We start from the raw sequence: 16545 nt of genomic DNA, 5'->3' as shown, positions 1-16545 counted from the left end.
ATGGATGGATGGATGGTGGCCCATGAATTTTGAAAAGGTGGGAGTCTTCTTCACAGGTTTGGACCCTTTTTTGTATACTGATACTGGCAATATAAAAACACTGAAGACTAGTCTAGATGTTTCTGCTTCTTTCAATAAGCACATTCATACAAAATGTGTAATAAGATGACCCTAAATTTTGGAGAGAAACCAAACTGTCACTGTATGAGTGGCAGTAGTGTAGGATTCATCGCCTCGCAGGTGTAACGCATGGTAAAGGCAGTAAGTTATTTTATGAATTAAAATAACGTATTTAATCTTCCTGGGTTATTATTCTGTTTTATTTTCAATTATCTATGGGGCGCCCTGGAGTAAACCTCTTTGTAGTTGTCCACCGGCGGAGAGCGCATAGAATTCAGTTTCAGATGCTGCATTTGTGCATCAAATGCATTTAAAAAAATGCCACAAACATGCTCCTTTGCATCATTGTATGTGATCTGTGTGGGTACACGGCGCACACGTGAAAGAGCGTTGTGTCTCGTTGCATTGGAAGGACAGCGTGGAACGTTTCTCTCACATTCTAGAACTATCAAATGATCCAGTCTGAAATGAGTCACAGGTATCGACAACCAGAAAGTGTTTCAAGTGTTCCAATTTGAAATGATTCCAGGTTCAATTTGCTCAGAGAAAATACACCTGAGAGTACACACACACACACACACACACACACACACACACACACACACACACACACACACACACAATCAGATATGGGCTAACTCCCTGCCGGGCCCCCCTGCCAGCCGACCTCTCCTGTAGGAGGATCACAAAAACGTATTTCTCTTATCAGACTTGCGTTGTAAGATGCGGTGTCATGCTGAGAGGGAGCAGACAGGGCCCCAGGTCACACCGTTTCATTGGTCTGATGAGGCTAAGGGACAAAAATACAGTAGTTCCTCTTTTTTCAAAAAATGTTCATGGTTTATATGCTTAACGTGCCCATCAGCGATTTTAATGAATAACATTTTTTATAATATTTGGTCAGACTCGCCAGTCTCCGGTGCCGTGTGTGTTGTAAATGGAGAATTCTTTGCGAGCCGGTGGTCCCTGCTTGCCGTCAGCCAGTTTTCATGTTCATGAGGTTCTTAGGCAAACGTGAGGGGGTGGATTTATGTTGCAGGATTCAAGATTTCAAGATTAAAAGGTTTACCCGTCCGTCACATAGTCAAGGCAAGTTTACTTGTATAGCCCAAATTCACAAGGTAGTCCCACAGGGCTTTACAACCAGGTCAATATACAACAATATACGACAGTATACGACACCAATACTTCACATACATACTTCACGTACAAGTACAATGAGCAGTGAAATTTTTTTTTTTTGGCAAACTCCGAAAACTGTTTAACAAAGAAGTGGAACAACAATAAGATAAGAATAACATACAATAAAATTTAAAAAAAAATCTGGGGCGCATACAGAAGTTATGTTCTGATTAATATCTCTGCACAATGTGCAGTTTCTACACAAGTATGCAAAGTACCAGTAGTGACAGGTTCTTATTTGTATACACAGTATACAACGTGTCCTGTGATGGCCTGCGGCCTGTCCAGGGTGTCTGCCCCGCCTGTCACCCAGTGACTGCTGGGATAGGCTTCAGCATCCCTGTGACCCTGAGAGCAGGATAAGCGGTTCAGATAATGGATGGATGGATGGATGGAGTATACAAAGTGTGAGTTATAAATTTAATTGTTGTCTCTCAGTGTTGGCCTTGTGGCTGCAGAGGTGTCTGCCTGACCGCAGGGGCTGAAACAGTCTGCTGTTGGAGTGATGGGAATCCATAAGGACCCTTTTAGCCCTGGTCCTGCATCACCTGGTGTACAAGTCCTGTAGGGGGTTGAGTGTGGTCCCGGTTGTACGCTAAGTTGACCGTACCACTTTCTGCAGGGCTTTTTGATCTTGAGAGGTACAGTTCCCGTACCAGACGGTGATGTACCCTGCCACAATGCTCTCAATGGCACCAGCGTAAAAGGTTTTCTGGATCTGTCGGGGAAACACTGAACTTCTTCAGTTGCCTGAGGTGATAAAGATGCTGCCTCGCATTGTTCGCCAAAAGTGTCTGTGTGACGTGTCCATGTTAGGTCCTAAGTGATTTGAACACCGAGGTACCTGAAGCTGCTCACTGTCTTCACTGGGACCCCGTTGATAGAGATAGAGGTGTAGGTCTTTCGCTGTATCTTTCTGAAGTCCACAATAAGCTCCTTGGGTGGGCACCACAGTGACAGATCCTTCATCTCTTCCAGGTAGTCAAAGAAATAAAGTTGAATCAGTTCAACTGGACACGTTTATCGAGAGAAACATTTCATCACTCATCTAAGGGACCTCTTCAGTCTCAACTGACTGCAGGTATCCCCACCCTTATGAACAATACAGTCGAATAACAATCAAAAACGATCGGTTTCATATGCAAATTGCTCTGAGCATTAACTAGAGTTTCAGTTGTAATGAGTACTATTCATAGAGGATTGGGAATGGTTGCAATCAAAGCATTGTGACTTTCTTTCTTTGATTTTCTTATTTGGATTACTGAGCATGCATAAAGACACTCTCCCAGGTAGGCTGTCTCATCATTGCTGGAGATCAGGCCCACCACTACTGTGTCATCAGCAAACTTAATGATGGTGTTGGAGCTGCTTGTGGCCAAACACCCGTGTGTACAGATAGTACAGCAGGGGACTCAGGACACAACCTTGGGGGAGCTCCTGTGTTGAAGATGCGAGAGGTAGAGGTGTAGCTACCATCTGAGGTCTGCCACAGTCAGAAAGTCAAGGACCCAGTTGCACAGGGCCAAGTTGCCAGAGCTTGGTGACCAGTCTAGGGGGAACTATGTTATTGAAGTCTGAACTATAGTCAGTGATTTAATAATAAACCTAGCCCTGGCTAACTTCTTGCTAGGATCACTTACTGCCACTTTACAGCAACTCTGAGTTTCATTTACATTAATATAAAGTGTAGCCAGAATTAGGCTTCACACTTCGATTGTTATACAATGAATGTGAAGTTACACTGCAGATGATCAGCCACTGATTTAATAGTAACAGGTGAAAGGTTGAAGACCAACAGGGTTTTTAGTCTGCCTAAATCTTGCAAGCTCTGCTCAGTTCGCTATGAGATATTAGTTTGGAAAGCAGCAGCAAAACTACCATATATGCAGATAATATGGCTGCATTCGGGCCCGCAACAGTTTAGGGCCTGCACGTACGGACCCCTCTTTGTCTCGCCAATATTGTATCAAAGATCTCGAGCATTGTGTCCACGTTATACAGTCTGTTCAAAAATGTGCAGTGTGTGCGCGCTTAATTATGGACATGTGTAATACTGTGTATTCACAGTGGAATAGACAACTTCACACAGTGAAAAGCCTGAAGAGTGCACCTATGATGTAAATAGAATTTATTTAAGCAATATTACGCTCGAGGGTGTGCTTCACTGTCATTACTGGCACTTCAGTGATGCTTAAAGAACTTGTCGCAAGCACCTCAGTCCTGACTGCATCACTGTCATGCTAGTAATGACGATAAACCACACTCTCAAGTGTAACATTGCAATTATACAACGGTTACCAACAAAATAAAAGATATAAGCAAAATGTATTCATATAGTGGGGCAATTCGCTATCAAATGAAAAAAAAACTTTGCTAGTGTCATCTCTGTTCCCTAGAAATACATGGGGAATGACTAATACCTGGTAAACAATCAGTCATGTCAGTAGACTCCTATGCAATGAAACCTACTTTACTAAGCCAGCAAGTAGGTAACAACCCGTGGTAATGACATAGAAACAGGTGATTTCTAGTCCCTGTTGAGTCAGCCAGCCAACTTGAGCTAATGCTTTCTAGAGATTGTAGGATTTTGCAAACTGAATAAATACCACATATAAACGCAAAACTGCCTAGCTAGCTCAATCTTGTTATAACTAGGATATCTGCTAAAAAACAAAACAATTTTGAACAGATTTAGCTACTACATCTGTGAACTTCACAAGCATTTTTAAGCTAGCATGTCTGCAATATGTATAGTTCTAATCAATGGTGGAATAATATTGATAGTGATGAGGCATTTTTCACTTGAGCATGGCTAGGTGTGCTGTCATGCTGATTTGATTACGTTCTAAATGTCTAGTTGACCAATCAGATTGCTTGGTCAGAACTACCTGTATAACCATTATTTATTTGACTACACACGTGTTTTGTGTTTATAAGGCCTATGCACATACATAAATAATATTGTATGTGTGCGGGTGCACCATCACCGTTTATGTTTTATCTGTCACTGATTTAAGTTTTCATCTGTTATGCTACTCTGACACCAGATTTTGTTAAGTGAGCTAGTCTATCAATATCTTGGCCTTGCTATTATGACTCCTCTTCTATAGCATGGCAGTCTGTTTTCCTACTATTTATTTCATTTAGGCGTCAACTGTGCAGTGCATTTCGCTTGTGCTGGTTGTTTTAAATCCGTGCTTTCACTTCTTTAATTTGCTACGGAAACAATGTTTTTTACGTCTGATTGTGATGGGCAGGCCGGGGCCCACTTTGACCATCTTCCACTGGGGCCCGGCGCTTACTTGTTACACTGCTGCTGGAAAGCATCAATTGGGGATCAATTGTGCTCGACAACTGGACGTTGGACCAATCAGGGATCTATGGGAAGCGGTTAAATAATGACGAAAATGAGAAGTGTCGTATATTGAAAACAACAACGGCTGTGTTAGGAGAGGGTATAGCGATGATGCTGCAATAAAGGTAGCTCCATCAAAACATTACAAAGACGGCAACAATGGTACTATACAGACATTAAATGGTGCTGTTTGGTGGCATTTACTGTGAGCAGATCAGCATATGTGGGGAAATGTGGTGTTCTGTTTCTACATCATGGATTTTGTGCTTTGGCTGGATCCCCTGCAAAATAATTTTGGCCAGTGTCCACTGAAGATGCCCCTAACATAAACAAATTCCTATTTAGTGTGGCTGGACCACATTGAGAAAAGCAAAATTTGTTAGTCGTCTTTGCGAGGCAGGTGTTTTTACATACGTAGCCTCTCCACATCTTCGGGTAAACAGATTATTCGCAACAAGTCAGATGATATCCTATGCTTTTTTTCCATATGTCATGCAACGTATGTATGTGTGTAATGATATCTAAAACCCTGTGACCAAAACACATCATCATATATCAGTTTATATGGTCTGGTTGACTCTGCAGCCCTTTGCTGTGGAGCAAGATTAGCCACAATCAGAGAAAAGAAGTTTTCTGTAAATCTTGCATGGTTTCTTTGCAGGGTTTCCATTTTGTTTATCTTGAAATTAGGATTAAGGCATAAGAGTCTACGGGTAGAATTCCATTGGCTTTTTCTCTTGATTTGTGGGAGGAGGAAGTGTGAGAGGGAAGAGGGTTAATATTGCTCCCTTTGCTCATGAGACAGTGTGGCAACAGCTCAGAGTCCTGACGCACATTATTTCATTACCTTCAGCGGAGCGCATCTCTTCCCAATCACTCTGCTCAGCGGGAAGTCCAAGGTTTATCCCCAGAATCAATCCGCTTTCACTGATGAGGCTATTAGATGTGATATTAATGCTTTAAGTGGTGAGAATATTGATTAGCAGTCGAGCAGAAGGTGGAAAAAAACAAGGATATTTGGTTTCTGAGGAGTGTAAAAAGAAAACAGAGGTGCTGATTCAGTGTGCTGGCTGTAGATGACTTCCAGCTAATTGTCACGGTTCATTTCCACCCAGTCCATACGTGAAAAGTGAGCACAGAGGCAAAACCCACTGAGAGCAGCTCCGTGCATGATGAGTGTATGATTTATGCCATTAGTGGACACGTGAAATACTCTATAACCTTATAACAATATGCATGGACACGTAAAATACTCTAACCTCATAACAATATGCATATTGTTATAAGGTTATAGTGGACACATGAAATACTCTAACCTTATAACAATATGCATATGTACAGTTTAGCGTCTTACCCAGGACAGGGTAAGACGCTAAACTGCAACCGCAGGCTGTAGAGGGGTAGCACCTTACCTCAGCAAGGGCCCTTTGGCTAAGGACGACGTCCCTACTGGAGTTGGTCCCTGGGCACTGCATGGCGGCTGCCCACTGCTCCTAGCTAAACAGCTAGGATGGGTTAAATACAGAGAGTAAATTTCATTTGTATGTATGTACAAAATGACTAATAAAGAATATTCTATTCTATTCTATGGGGGTTAGTTTGTTTTGAAAAGTGCTGGGGACAATGGGTTCAACGCGTTCATGCCTTTTTCCAGTGGGCCATATACTGCCGATAGGGGTAAAAGGCATCCCTTTAAGGATCGCTTTTTTATGTGTGTTGCAATGCTATAACGTTAACCTGATTACATGAATGACATGTAAAACAATAAAAAGTTTATGAAAGCCTCATAACCAACATGTCTAAGATATGTCTGTCAAGCACACCACCGATGCACATTTTCTCAAATACTGAGACCGTGTTAGACCTATGGATATAGCTACTCCACGCCATATTGCAGCACATTAGAAACAAGAAATACTGACATCAGTGCCGACATCAACAAGGTTGTCACTGGTAGAACTGACATCCATTATTCGCCCCCAAACATACTGACATTACACACTGACAGCCAAGTGCACTACAGTTCCTAGAATAGATGAAGGATATCCAAGAGGCGAATGCAAACAACGAACAGAGTAAAGGTTTGGGCTACCAAAACTACTCATTTATGTATGCTGGACTGTATCTCAATTGAAATCTGTTTGGAAAAAAAAGAAGAATGCAATTACCGGGATCAAATATTGAAATATTTAAGGACTGTAGAAGAAACGTATTCAAAATCAACACAAAAGAATACGTTCATATGTGGGGATTTCAATGTGGACCTGTTAAATCCAAATAAGCACAATGAGACAGAAGAGTTCATTAATGCAATGTATAGTATGGGTTTATAGCCTAAAATCACTAGACCTAGCAGAATCACACCACACTGTGCCACCTTAATAGACAATATATTCACAAACATTAGGCCACACAGAGAGCGGGCTTTTAATAAATGACATCAGTGACTATCTACCAGTTTTTATAGCCTATGACTGTAATTTTAGGAAGAACAACATTCCATACAACATTAAATGTATAAGAGGAAGAACAGAGGACTCCATGAATGCTTTTAAAGATGAATTACTAACATATAGTATACAAAGAAAAAGACCCTAATAAAGCTCACGATCCATTCCTAAACATATTTCAATCCTTATATGATAAAAAAAAATCGCCCAATAGAACAATTCAACAGAAATGGAAATATGAAGAAAGTCCATGGGTCACAAAAGGACTATGTAATACTTGTTATAAAAAAATAAGCTCTATAAAAATTTCATAAAGCGCAGAACCATTGAAGCAGGAATAAAATATAAAAAATATAAAACCAAGCTAACTAACATTATCAGGATATGCAAGAAGGAATACTATAATAAAGAAATAGAGACCAATAAAAACAACCCCAAAGGTATATGGCGTGTTTAATAGTATTATTAGAAGCTGATCTAGAAGCCCAAGCTGCCCTCAATATTTTACAGATAATGACAAGACTGCAAAAAAAAAAAAAGGAATGCCCCACATTTCCCACTTTTAAAGCCCATTTTAAAAAAAGTTGCTCAAATTACACTAAATTTGTGACCATTTTTGATCGGTGTGAGCTCAGTCCAGCTTTGTCCTGCTGATTATATCAATCACTTGTGTGTTATGTGTTTCATTGTATTATGTTGTATTGGGTAACACTTTCTATGAAGCTTGCATCTATAACGCCCTTTAAGCATCTATAACGCCCTATAAGCATTTATTGCACCTATAACGCCCAAACTTTCCTATAATGTGTATTACAATGACTAACGGCTATGCTGAAGACTGTGAAATAGCACTGAAGTCTCATTATGCATCTCTACAAAACTTCAGCAAAACAAGTTGGCTATGATGCATTATGACATTTGACAGATAAACAGGCTAAGGATGACATATTTATACTGCATAGATCCGTTTTAAATTGACATAATGTATCATAAAGGTGGTTATGAGGTGTTGTGAGGGTGTATACATGGTTATAATGAATCTTACAATTACATATAGCTACACGTATAGGGCGTTATAGATGCAAGCTTCGTAGAAAGTTTTACCTTTTAGTGTTATTGTATTGTGTTGTGGTGTGCCTGTTTTTATTTTTTGCTTTGACCTGCCTAGGGACACCGGATGTAAATTAGCAGTATTCCTACAATCTGGCATGTTTACCATGAGCATTCAAAATGACTGCCAGTTTATAAACTCTATAATCTGAGTTCAAGATAAATACCCAGTTGAGCTATTAATGCATTGCATATATTAGTATGTCTGTTAGGAAATGACTGACACCAAAATTAACATTTTAAAAACTATATTACTATTTTTAAACAATTCAAACTTCAGAGAGACATGGTCAAACTTGAATAGCAACATTGAAAAAGTGAAAATATTACCTTAAAAACAAAACGAAAAACACATGTTGCTAATCTAACAAACGTAACAAGGCCTATAAAACGTGAAATGTAAAAAAAAGAAGAAGAGAGAACTGAAAATAACCATTAAAACAGTCCCAAACAACGACCAAAACTTAAAAAAATAATAAAAAAAAATACAAGAATGACCATGGCGGTCATTTCGACCGTTTTGGATTTGTAAAAAAAAAAAAAGAGAGAGAGAGAGAGACACAGACCTGCCCTGAATGTTCCTAAAACTGCATATATTTGCATTAAAACGAGTTTTAGATCAATTGCACAAAAAATTATGATAGGATCCATCCATCTATCCTAACCGCTTGTCCTGCTCTCAGGGTCGCGGGGATGCTGGAGCCTATCCCAGCAGTCATTGGGCGGCAAGCGGGGGATGTACATTTGTTTTTTACATTGCAACAATACAATGTCAGAGTTTCAGTACAGGGGAGAGTCAAAACATTAAAACGTAGTAATTATAGTCTAAATATAACACAATGAAAAAAAGGGGAAATAAAAGAAATAAAATGCAATAAATACGTAAACAAGGAAAGGTTAACACAAAAATGTGTTAACCTTTATGAGGTCGATGATCAGACGATGATAACAAGAGCCACTATGTTAGGACTCTTTCAGAAAAAGACAATGTAAAATCAAGCAGGTCATTTCTGTAATGTGTTTGATGTTTTTTTCCAAGATGAGAGATGTTTTCATGGCCTTTTTGTTATTAGATATTTTGGTAAGGGACTGGGAAAAACAATATCAGATCAACGTAAAATAAGCAACCAGGAGGGCTGTGGCTAGATAGGATACAGCTACCAACGGAAGTGATGCAAATTCTCAAACTCGCCGGGTGGATTTTGTTGCCATGGCGATAGGTGAAGGCGTCTGTGGTAGTAGACATGGCGGCAGAAGAAGACACCGGCTACTTTCAAAGTTTCCCTTCATATCAGTTGTTTGAGGGAAATTTAAAGAAAATAAATTGGGGGAGGAAACACTCGCGAAATTTGTCGTTACGACAAACTGTCGTTGGTCAGCAGGGTGAGTTGTCATAGTCAGCTAACGTTAAATGCTAGTCAACTATATCTAACGTTATACGTTAGGCTAGCAACAGACTGTCATTACATTATTACATTACATTACTTATATTTGGCAGACGCTTTTATCCAAAGCGACGAACAGATGTAAATATAATAATACATAAATACAATTAATGCAATAAATACAACAATACAATAAATATAATAAGTGCTCACTGTCCATGCATATTCTGAGGAACATGGCTGATGTTGGCTAACGTTAATGTAATAGCAATATTAGGCCACTGATGAACTCTAGCCAACTCACTCACAGATCCCAAACCTGGATCGAAGAAAATAATGTGGGCGCTCAAATACGTGCTGTTTGATGGAGTACCCTTCATGGTGGCAGTAGGAAGGAAGGTGTACCCTTGCCACCAGGGTAAAGACAAAAACAAACAAAAAAATTAAAAATAAAGGAGACAAAACAACAACCACCACTGGTATGTAAATAAACAATTTGAATAGTGGTTTTGTACTTCTGTTCTGGCATTATGCAGGGTGTATTTTCAGTAATGTTATTCTTTCCATATCTCTCCTTAGCTTGAAGACCACTCAGACCACTCTTGTACAGAGAGGAGACGTATTCTTCAGGATTCGAAGAAATTGGACTGCCCAGCCAGAATCTTTGTAGGCCATCTGATCAGATTCCCTGGTCACAAGGTATTTTCAATTATTTTCTTTGTTAATATTTAATCAATAGGCACAACCTATTCTTACAGTGCCCTATCTATTTTACTGCCTCTTAAGCAGGATTGCTTCAGTATTGTTTGTTTTTCAGATACCTGGGGAACTGCAGAAACAGAGGACGGAGAGCGCCAAACATTTAAAATTCCGGTAACACTTTAGTATGGGGAATGTAGTCACCATTAATTAGGTGCTTATTAGCATGCAAATTAGCAACATATTGGTTCTTAATTGGTCATTATTACGTACTCATTAATGTCTTATTCTGCATGGCCTTATTATACAACCAGTAAGCCATTAACTATGAGTTTTCCCTCTATAACCTCAGAATTATTGCTTATTAGTAGTACCATCTCAATATGCTTTGCTTAGTATGGCCTTTATAAGGTGGTAGTACCACAAGAAGAGTTATTCTCCCCTAGTAACACTTAATGAATATGGTCTGTTCTTACATAACAACACGCAAAACTACAAGTGTTAATAGTGTTAAATTACTCTAAATTAAGTTTTTGTTACTTAGCATATGTTCCCCATACTAAAGTGACATCTTGATCATTACTAATTCACTAGTAATTAAGTGTTTTTATGTTCCCCATAATAAAGTGTTACCAAAATTCCTACTAGCAACAAACCCCTCGGCTGTAAAGTTTGAGGAGCAGTATGTTGCATGCTTCCCAGAGATCGAGGAGCACAAAAACCATCCGGTGGTAGGAGAGGTCAGTTGCAATGCCTACATCATTTACTTTTAGGACTGACATAGAAATCTGTTGTTTTTATATGAAGAATTGCATAATCAAAGCGTTCCAGTGATTCTCTGAAAGAGACATGATAATGTGTTGCTCGCTTTAGGCAGCTGAGGTCCGTGAGTCAGTGGACCCCAGGATACAGAGGCACATTGCAAAGTTAGCCTTGTTTGGTGCTAGGAAAGTCAGTGAAGTCAGGAGACACATCTTGATCTTTGTGTCTGAGCTGTTCAGAGGAGAGGCTCCCCCTCCGCCAACAAGGAGGAGGTTTTACCCCCTTGATAAAGACATCAGAAATCTAATCAGGAAGACAAAGGAGACCAAAAGACAGTCAAGCATTGACCAAGTCAATCTGCAGGTAACATAGCTGTTGGTAGGAGATGTTTTTATAGAACTGAAACAAAATTGGTTGCATTTAGCTTCAGCCTTCATGCCACTGAATAATGTAGGCCACTCTCCCCATATTAGGTAGAATATGTTTGAACTAGGATGTGACCAAAGCCAATGCCTATAATAAGACAAGCTTTATATGAATTTATAGGGGCTAGTGGACAGCACTCCATGACTGCCAGATCAAATACCGACCCAGTCAGGAAGAAGATGATGGCTCCTCCACTAAGCTGCTCTTCTGCCTGCAGAAGACATGGCAGCAAAGGCTGATGCACCTATACGGCCAACAGCCGCCGTTTGAGACGCAGCATGACTACCACCGAGGTGTTGCAGTATTTACAGGCGTTGGACACCTGCGATTTTAAATTGTTTGAAAAATAGTATTAAAGTTTTTAAAATGTTAATTTTGGTGTCAGTTGTTTCTTCACAGACGTACTAACATATGCAGTGCATTAATATCTCATTTGGGTATTTATCTTGACAGAATATAGAGTTTAAAAACCGATCGTTGGTTGTTCTAGTAGTTTTTAAGCTCCGGTTGTTGTTTGGAACTGTTTCAATATTTATTTTCAGTTTTATATATATACATATATATATATATATACACATCACGTTTTATAGGCCTTGGTACGTTTGTTAGATTAGCAATATGTGTTTTCCGTTTTGTTTTTCAGGTAATATTTTCACTTTTTCAATTTTGCTATTCAATGAGCGATCAATGTGGGGTGGTATGGGGTAACACCTACAAAACCAACCTACAACCATTATGTATACCACAAAAAAGAGCCATAAGATAGTTAATAATGTAGGATAAAGTGAACACACCAACAAGCTATTTTTAAAGTCAACTGGCTTGAAGTTCAGGGATTTAATAGAATGCAACACAGCACAAATAATGTTCAAAGCAAGAAACAATCTACTACTGAGTAATATACAAAAAACATACTCCGAGATAGAGAAGGGGAATATAATTTGAGAGGGAAATCAAACTTCAAGAAATTATGTGTTCGTACAGCTTTGAAGGGCTTGGGCATTTCAATCTGTGGGGTAAACTTGTGGAAGAGTTTCTGCATGGAACTCAAACAATGCACAAACATCCTGCAATTCAAGAAGAAGTACAAAGGTCTGATTTTCAAGAGACATAGGGCTAACGAAGGTTGTGTTAACTGTCTACGTTTTATTTATCTCTAAACATTTCTTATTACATTTTCTTTTTCATTTTTCCTCCTATGACACCGAGTGGATATTTGGGTTGTACTTAACACTGAGATCTGTTTATTCTTGGTACATGACATTAGGACGTGTTTTTCTCTTTCTGTCGTGTTTTGATGTTTTTTTCTCTCTTTTTCTCCTATTGTTCACAGTAATTGACTTTGTATTGTGCAGCACAACTTGCATTGAATTTGAACTACACAGGGGAAAGTGAATTTTAAATGTATAGTAGCTGACTTAACTTAAGAGTAAGTGAGAAGGGGTAGGAAAAAATAAGTGTATACTTCCTCCTACTGCTTTTCCACCACGTAACAAATAATCTGACGCATACAGAGATTTGTTTGCTGAGTTTGATGTGTGGATTTGTTGATCACTTCAGACTATTGGCAATGGCTTATCCGTATGTTATATCCTGTTTATTTACACGCTCAAAATAAATCATCATTCATTCATTATTTACTCACCAATATGAAAATTGGCTGGCCTTACTGTACACATTGATCTGTGACTGTACACAAAATAGACCAATATTTATCAAAGTGTCACCTGTAACACACAGCCAGTTTAGCTAACATTAGCTGTCTAGCACCAGCTGCTTCCTGCTGCCAGCTGCTGCCTGTAATACCCAACTTTAGCTAGCATAGATAGCTAGCATTAAAATGTTGGGTCAGCCGTGTCCCCTCAGCCCAGTGGGTCAGCTATCGAATAGGTTAGCTATTGGTTAAGGTTGAGTAGAGCTTGAGGTTAAGTCAGGTTAAGGGAGGGTAAGGTAGGTTAGGTTCAGTTTCGGTAAGTTCAGTGAAATAGGGCTGAGGGAACATAGGCATGCTCTCCATTAAAATAGCCCAAGCAGTTGAGGGCAAATACACATTGAACTCAGCTAACGACAACAAAGTCGAAACGCTAACAACAGCAAAGCATATTAATGAACCAGTCTTCCCAGCAAAAAAAGAAAAAGAGAAACGTCCCCAGCACGTCCCCTGAAAGTCCTCCCTGAACCTCCAGTAAGTCATTGTGTAGTGTTTTCACCACATCAAGGGGGACGTTATTGCGGCACGTCCCTGTTGTCGCAGCCGTTCATTTTGCTTTTGGTAAATGCCTTTGCGCTTGTGTTATTCCTTCAAATGTATTCAAAGGAAGTGTAATATATGAATCTGTTTATTACTGTATAGTGTATATTATTGTTTGTTATGGATTGCGTTGATTTCTGGTGTGATAGAAGCTGGGTGTGCACCTTTGCACACGACCCCTGCTGGTTATGGGAGGGGGTGTTACGGCCCTAGTGCCGTGTGTATGTGTAAATGCCCCTCTCCGGGTAAAGCCCCTCCCCCTGTGGAGCTGCTGGTTAAACCCCAGGTGATCGCAATCCCTCGTCAGCTGGGTATATAACTTGGAGAGAGACGCCCAGCAGGGGGAGCCATTGTTGGTAGCCAGAGGGGTTGGACGCTAAATGTCGGGTGACTGAAGCGGCGGTAGCAAAAAGTCCTTTGACCGCTGTCGCGATTTAAGTTTGTTTCGTGCCATAAGGGGTCTTTTTGTTTCTTTATTATGTTAATTTAGAAACAAGTTTGGATCTTTTGAGTTTGTAAATGAACGTAATTATTTTTGTAGTGGCCAGTGGCAAAGTTTTTTTTTTTTGGAAGTGGGTCAAAGCCGACCCCATCTTCAGAGCCGACACACCTGTAACGTCTTGAGGACATTACAAGGACGTTAGGGGAAAGTCCTCTAGACGTCCCGTGGACGTTATTGCGGGACATTGTCCTGAGGACATTACAAGGACGTTAGGGGAAAGTCCTCTAGACGTCCCGTGGACGTTATTGCGGGACATTGTCCTGAGGAGATTACAGGGACGTTAGGGGAAAGTCCTCTAGACGTCCCCGTAATGTCCCGGGGACATTATTGCGGGATGTTAGGACATTACAGGGACGTTAGGGGAAAGTCTTTTAGACGTCTCCGGGATGTCACGGGGATGTTATTGCGGGACGTTAGGACATTACAGGGACGTTAGGGGAAAGTCTTCCCTGGGACGTCACGGGGATGTTATTGCAGGACGTTAGGACATTACAGGGACGTTAGGGGAAAGTCTTGTAGACGTCCCCGGGACGTCACGGGGATGTTATTGCAGGACGTTAGGACATTACAGGGACGTTAGGGGAAAGTCTTCTAGACGTCCCCAGGACGTCACGGGGATGTTATTGCGGGACATTAGGACATTACAGGGACGTTAGGGGAAAGTCTTCTAGACGTCCGCAGGACATCATGGGGATGTTATTGCGGGACGTTAGGACATTACAGGGATGTTAGGGGAAAGTCTTGTAGACGTCCCCGGGACGTCACGGGAATGTTATTGCAGGACGTTAGGACATTACAGGGACGTTAGGGGAAAGTCTTCTAGACGTCCCCGGGACGTCACGGGGATGTTATTGCAGGACGTTAGGACATTACAGGGACGTTAGGGGGAAGTCTTGTAGACGTCCCCGGGACGTCACGGAGATGTTATTGCAGGACGTTAGGACATTACAGGGACGTTAGGGGAAAGTCTTCTAGACGTCCTCGGGACGTCACGGGGATGTTATTGCGAGACGTTCGGACATGACAGGGACATTAAGGGAAAGTCTTCTAGACGTCCCCAGGACGTCACAGGGATGTTATTGTGGGACATTAGGACATTACAGGGACGTTTGGGGAAAGTCTTCTAGATGTCCCCGGGACGTCACAGGGATGTTATTGTGGGACATTAGGACATTGCAGGCACGTTTGGGGAAAGTCTTCTGGACGTCCCCAGGACGTCACGGGGATGTTATTGCAGAACGTTAGGACATTACAGGGATGTTAGGGGAAAGTCTTCTAGACGTCCCCAGGACGTCACGGGGATGTTATTGCGGGACGTTAGGACATTACAGGGACGTTAGGGGAAAGTCTTCTAGACGTCTCCAGTACGTCACAGGGATGTTATTGTGGGACGTTAGGACATTACAGGGACGTTAGGGGAAAGTCTTCCCCGGGACGTCACGGGGATGTTATTGCAGGACGTTAGGACATTACAGGGACGTTAGGGGAAAGTCTTCTAGACGTCCCCAGGACGTCACGGGGATGTTATTGCGGGACATTAGGACATTACAGGGACGTTAGGGGAAAGTCTTCTAGACGTCCGCAGGACGTCATGGGGATGTTATTGCGGGACGTTAGGACATTACAGGGACGTTAGGGGAAAGTCTTCTAGACGTCCCCGGGACATTATGGGGAGGTTATTGCGAGACGTTCGGACATGACAGGGACATTAAGGGAAAGTCTTCTAGACGTCCCCAGGACGTCACAGGGATGTTATTGTGGGACATTAGGACATTACAGGGACGTTTGGGGAAAGTCTTCTAGATGTCCCCGGGACGTCACAGGGATGTTATTGTGGGACATTAGGACATTGCAGGCACGTTTGGGGAAAGTCTTCTAGACGTCCCCAGGACGTCACGGGGATGTTATTGCGGGACATTAGGACATTACAGGGACGTTAGGGGAAAGTCTTCTAGACGTCCCCGGGACATTATGGGGATGTTATTGCGAGACGTTCGGACATGACAGGGACATTAAGGGAAAGTCTTCTAGACGTCCCCAGGACGTCATGGGGATGTTATTGCGGGAAGTTAGGTAAACAAAAAAACGTCCAACAAACAAAAAATGTCCCGCAATAATGTCCCCGTGACGTCATGAAAACGCTACACGACGACATTTACCGGACGTTCGGGGAGGACCTTTAGGGGACGTGCTGGGGACGTTTTTGTTTGCTGGGTTACCTTCACATGGTCCACTAAACACTCTCCATGTAGTGCTGTGTTTTTTGTGTCCACGGTTATTTTCATAAATGGCTTGCTTACCTT

General features: G+C 41.3%; 1 long non-coding RNA gene across 1 annotated transcript; it reads left to right on the top strand.

The window, feature by feature from the left end:
- Positions 1–1678: 1678 nt before the first annotated feature.
- On the top strand, positions 1679–10492 carry LOC130108926 (uncharacterized). The gene is made up of 3 exons (XR_008809950.1): positions 1679–1709; positions 10182–10301; positions 10420–10492. It is a non-coding gene; the product is annotated as an uncharacterized LOC130108926 (long non-coding RNA).
- Positions 10493–16545: the final 6053 nt, after the last annotated feature.

The sequence above is a fragment of the Lampris incognitus genome, chromosome 3 (genome assembly GCF_029633865.1).
Source record: "Lampris incognitus isolate fLamInc1 chromosome 3, fLamInc1.hap2, whole genome shotgun sequence".
NCBI lineage: Eukaryota > Metazoa > Chordata > Actinopteri > Lampriformes > Lampridae > Lampris > Lampris incognitus.
This window is presented reverse-complemented; position numbering and strand designations above follow the sequence as displayed.